At 38.8% G+C, this 5,888-nt stretch overlaps 1 long non-coding RNA gene across 1 annotated transcript; it reads left to right on the plus strand.

Moving 5' to 3' along the window:
- Positions 1-717: 717 nt before the first annotated feature.
- On the plus strand, positions 718-3,762 carry LOC131513523 (uncharacterized). Its single transcript, XR_009262618.1, has 2 exons — positions 718-829; positions 3,462-3,762. It is a non-coding gene; the product is annotated as an uncharacterized LOC131513523 (long non-coding RNA).
- Positions 3,763-5,888: the final 2,126 nt, after the last annotated feature.

Below are 5,888 nucleotides of genomic sequence, written 5' to 3' on the forward strand. Positions count from 1 at the left end.
TAGCTTATTAAGTGCTGCCACAAATATCATGTCACCACCTTAAAAAAACATAAAGTCTGAGAAATGATGATAAAAGAAAGAGAAAAATTGACTTCATAACTTTGCAGCTTGGGTACAATGTTTTATATCTTTAGAGAACATCTTGTTCTATATCTATGTATGTAGCCATTTCCATGTATATAAAGCTCATGCATATGTAAATCCCCTCAGTAGACATTCAGTAAATGATGGCTCCCTTCTCTAATTCCAAATGCAATATCTAATTTTGCTATAGTGTTGAATGGTATCTAAATAATTGCCTGGATTTTAAAATTTTAAACAAATGTTCTATGCAGGGAGAGCTTGCAATGCAGTTGGGAGGTAAGTAATACACTATTATTTTTCCATTTGTTATTTAAAGCATCACCTCAAAACTTTGTGGCTTAAAAAATAATAACAATTTATAATCTGCGAGTCAGGAGTTTGGAAGTGGCTTAGCTGGACAGTTATGGCTCAGACCCCTCCTGGGTGTTCCTTATCTAAACTATGGCTAGAAAACCCATTTCTCAGGTGGTTCACTCACAGAGCTGGCAAGCTGATCCTAATAAATTGGTTTCTATACATGTGAGCCTCTCCATAGGTTGCTTGGGTATCTTTATGACATGTCTCCTGAGTAAGTGATTCAAGAGAGCAAGCTTGGAGTTGCAATACCTTTTATGACCTAGTCACAAAATATCACTTCTGTCATCCAGACCAGCTCTGATTTGATATGGAAGTTGAACACATAAGACTATAGATATTGGGAGTTATCTTGGATACTTGTCACCACATATATCTAGAAAATAAAACAGTAAGTAATGTGACTAGTTAACCAAATGGGGGTTATTGTGACACAGTGCTACAGAAGAGTCAAAAGAGGGAAGATCAATATCGTTTAGAATTGTAGAACAGGTCCAAAGGATAAAGTGCCACAGATTTGGAATGGCAAGATTTGTAAATGTGGAGAGAGAAGGAAACATAAACACGAGCTTTACTGGACAATGTAACAAACCAAGGATAACTGAGTATAATATGCCTGAGTATTCCTAAAGATGAATGGTGGGAAATTAGAGCAAAAATAGGGGCCAAATTAGGAACTGGGATTTAATCATTGCAGGCAATAGAAAAGCATGTAACTGACATAATGAAATTAGCACTATAAAATTAAGCTGGTAGTAAAAAATGTATTAGAGTGAGGAAGCCATTGGAATTATTTACATTTGAAGGGATAAAAACCTAAAGTAAGTTATGCTGGCAGTTGGAAGTGACGGAGAGAAAGCTTTGGGTGTCAGGGACATTTTAGAAGGATGGACAAAGATTAGTGTTGATGCTTGAGGGGAACCAATGTTGAACCTATGTCTTCAAACTTGAATAATAGAGAGAATGAGGGTGCTAATGGTGAGAACCAGAGAAGCTAGTTTTGGGGGGCTTGGATCTATACTTAGAATGGGTCTGAGATGGGACACAAAGCAAATTAAAAAGGATATGTTACAACTGTGTTTCCATTTGCAGCATCTGCTATCATCTGTGACTCTCTCCAGCCACACTCCTAACTTTTTAGAAAGGAGTCAGTCCACAAAAAATAATTCTTGTTGTTAATAGCATATTTCACACATCTGCTGACATTGACCAGTTCTCTCTAATAATCTCACAATTTAAACTCAATAGTCAGATAAAATGGTAGGCTAGCAAACAAGGGGGAGAAATGTGGAATTTGTAAACTATTTTATGGACTACTGAGGTTATGATAACTGTTTACATTTCCTCTGTGAAAACACGTGCTATAAACTCATCATACTAGTAATCACCAATTCTGAAACTGATGCCAAAAGGGCTACTGTAACTTGGCCAGTGTCACTTACTAGTTAGTGACCAGTACTCAGGTCTCATGAGTATAAAAGATCCTTGCTCTTTCTATGATGACAATATACATTTCTTAATAAATTCAATTTTGAATTGATGTACAAAAAGCACAAACATAACAAGTTTTCCTTGGAACTGCTCTTGCTATAATGACTTGGTTGATTTAAAGATAAAAACAATCATTATCAAAACATATTTACTAAATATCGGCTTATACAAGGAGCTGAGTCATAAATACTCAAAACAGTTCAAATACCACTTGCAGGCAAAATATGATCAGTTTTATAATAGTGGTACAGGTGGTCAGTGTGGTAGAGATCATAAAAGGAAGCCAATTAACTTTGGAAGGGGAAAGAGATGGGATGTGAAAGTGTTCAAAACACATTAGAGCATATAACACTGCAGATGCCAGGCATTTTAAAACATTTCAAAATGAAAATTTCAGTCATAAACAATGGTATAATGAAATCCCCTGTACTGTCACCCAGCTACAAAAATCATGGACCTACAATGCCAAGCATTTTGTATGTTACTTTATATTAACTCAAAGAGGGTACAAACTTTGCTCAAGAATATACAATTCGTAGAGAGTTAAGCCGGGGGTTGAATTCATGTCTGTAAGACTTAAACATCCTGGCCTGGCCTGAGACAGTAGAGGTAGAACGAGGAAAGGATACAACCTCCAAAAACACCTTCGCGGATATAGTGTTGGTCTAATAAAAAAATTTATCCTCACCTTGGCAATGCTGGCATACATATATTACTTAGATTATACATAGAACAAACATAATTTTGAATTAGTACATAGTTGCAAAACAAAGTACACATACTACACGCACTTTCCTGACAGGTATCCTTAATAGATAGATACGAAATGTCCTAGGCATCTTACAAAAGCTTGTTGAATCAAATGCAAGTATATCAATGAGGAAAAGAAGAAAAGAGTGGCCAAGTACAATATGTGGCATGTCAGTTCTGTAGATTAAAACTCAAGTAATTGTTTCCTTTTACTGAATCCCAATAACACTTAGCATTGTTTTTGAACTCTATTTGAGTTTGAGCCCTTAATTACATCATAACCTTTTAAAGTATAGGGTATCATGGTCTGATTTCTATTGTGCCTCTCTCCTGGAGTCCAGAACTGTGCTCAAGACATAATGAAAACTCACAATATATTTGCCGAGGACTCCAACAAGTTGATTGAGGTTTCGATTCTTGTTCACTTCTCATCCACTCCATTGCCTGTGTCAGTAGGGAGAAACGTATAACTGCTGTCAGAATTGTCATGTTAAATAAATGAGCATCCTGTTGTACTTGTCATAGTTATAGGATGCAGGGAAATGCGTTTTCACAATAGGCCCTGAGATTTCCTTGTGACTGTTGCTAAGGCAACAGAAGGAAGGCAAGGCATCTGGGGTCCTCCGCCACCTGGCTCCCCTCGGGTGGATTTTTGAGTCCTGCTTTCACTCCACCAGTTGCTTCCCCCTTAGCAGACAGATAGGATTCTACAGTAATTCAAATATGCTGACAAATGCCAGGGTTTGCTTTTTACATCTTCTCATTTTTCCATTTTACTAAAGTTGGTGAAATCAACAGTGACTAAGAAGGAGGAATCACATAAGAACATCATCAGGGATGAGCAATTCTCATTTTGAAGATCACTACACCGGAGGCGTTCAATGCAATGATGCTGTTGAAAACAGAAAGTCTGGAGAGAGAGACCTTGGGAGTCAAGGAGAAAATCTTGTGAAGACATAGCCGCCTGGCTGTATCTCAGAGGATGATTCCCAGCCGAGAGCAAAGTGCAAGCCAAAGTATTTTCAAAAGCATTCATGGGGACCATTAAAGGCTTATGACAACTTCATATAATGAGAACTTAAATTTTAGCTATGGAGTTTGAAATTACCGCCATTCTCTATACAGTTAAATCCAACACTTGAAGGCAGGAACAAAGTCTTAGGAGTTGTACTGATAGCAACTTAATAGTAAATAAATCAAAGAGGCCTCAAAGACATGGGGTCCAACATCTGCCCCATGCTAGAATCATCTCTTCAGTATCTCCATCTCCACAGTATTAGCCCCTTTAAGCACTCTGTGATCCTGCAACCATTCTAGAAATATGTTCTTGACATGATGCTGAGGAGCTCCTCATGAAAAGATGTGGTACACACACACTCACACACACACACACACACACACAAAATGATATTATTCAGCCATGAGACAGGACAATATCCTGACATGTGACAGCACAGATGGACCTTGAGCACATTATACTAAGTGAGATAAGTCAGACATAGAAAGACAAGCACTGTGTGATATCAATCACTTACATGTAGAATCTAAAAAAGTCAAACTTGTAAAAAGAGAATAAAAATAGTGTTTATCAAGGTATGGGGTGGAGAGGGAGAAGATTGATGATGTTTAAGGAAATAAAGTAGTAAATAAGCCATAGAGATCTAATGTGCAGTATAATGAATATAGGCAACAATATTGAACTATAATCATCAAACTTGCTAAAGGACTAAAATATAAATATCCCATCCACTAAAAAGAAAGGATAATTATGTAACATGATAGAGGTGTTGAAATTTGCTACAGTGACAATCAAACTACAATATATAAATGTGTCAAATTAACACATTGTACACCTTAAATTTAGATGTTATATGCCAAATATATTCCATTTTTAAAAATGGCCTTCCTCGTATGAAACAAAATGTTTGCCCCTGTAACTTCTATCTGTTGGCCATAGTTACAAGACCTTGGGGCCTATTTTCAGATGAAAAACTTCTCACTACTGGACCGACCCACTTATTTTCTTCTCTTGGGTCTATAGCAGGAAAAGCATGGGGTGATGGGTTGTTTAGGCAGCCCTCTATTTCCCTTTCTTGTTGTCCCCTCCTTCCCCACCCTTCTCTGGGTAGCCTTTCCCTTCTCCCTAGAAGTGGATTGAGAAGGAGGGAGGACTGTAAAAGCAGGAATGGTTTGCTTGATGGGTATTGTCATAATATGGCACTGGTGCTGTCTGGGTCCTAAGTCCCATCAGTCCTCCAGCTGAGTCTCTTGGGTCAAAATAACTCCAGGCCAACTCCCTCCACTGTTCAGCTCTGCTGTCCTGAGCAGCCAGCCAGCCAGCCACCATCTTGCCTTTCGCCTTTCAGGATGTAGGACTGGTACCAGTCTCTAGACCTCACAAACCATGGTAAGAATGGTGTGGCAAAGGATGTCAGCACTCAATCTGCTGCTTCTTTTTTTTTTTTTTTTTTTTTTTTTTTTTTTTTTTTTTTTTTTTTTTTTTTTTTTTTTTTTTTTTTTTTAAATTTTTTTTCAACGTTTTTTATTTATTTTTGGGACAGAGAGAGACAGAGCATGAACAGGGGAGGGGCAGAGAGAGAGGGAGACACAGAATCGGAAACAGGCTCCAGGCTCCGAGCCATCAGCCCAGAGCCTGACGCGGGGCTCGAACTCACGGACCGCGAGATCGTGACCTGGCTGAAGTCGGACGCTTAACCGACTGCGCCACCCAGGCGCCCCCCAATCTGCTGCTTCTGAAGAAACTTCTCCAAAACCAGTCTGGCCGCTTTGTAATGTCAACCTCCCAAATGTCCCTAGATATTTTTTTCCTTGCCTTTTCCCCCCCTGTATAGTTCCTGCATAGAGGACCAACTATCATATACTCTGAAATACTAAAGGGATACTTAGCACCTCTGTTTTTCCCTCCTCCTACAGACTTTGACGACAACTGAAGCAGAGAAAGTCCTGCTTCAACATCCTAATACACGAATACCACCCTTCACTCTCCTGCTCTTCTCTATACTTTGCTCTGCAAGTTCAATTTGGATGTCAAGTTCCTCTGGACAACACTTTCCTCCCAACCCCTAGTCCATCCCATAATTGCTCCTTGTTGGAGCTCCCACCTTTGCAAATACCCTGCCATTGTTCTCAGCCTGTTCTTTTTTCTTTAGTGCCTCATTTTAGAAAGTTCTATGGTGGCTTCCTACATT

The sequence above is a fragment of the Neofelis nebulosa genome, chromosome 6, assembly GCF_028018385.1.
Source record: "Neofelis nebulosa isolate mNeoNeb1 chromosome 6, mNeoNeb1.pri, whole genome shotgun sequence".
Taxonomy (NCBI): domain Eukaryota; kingdom Metazoa; phylum Chordata; class Mammalia; order Carnivora; family Felidae; genus Neofelis; species Neofelis nebulosa.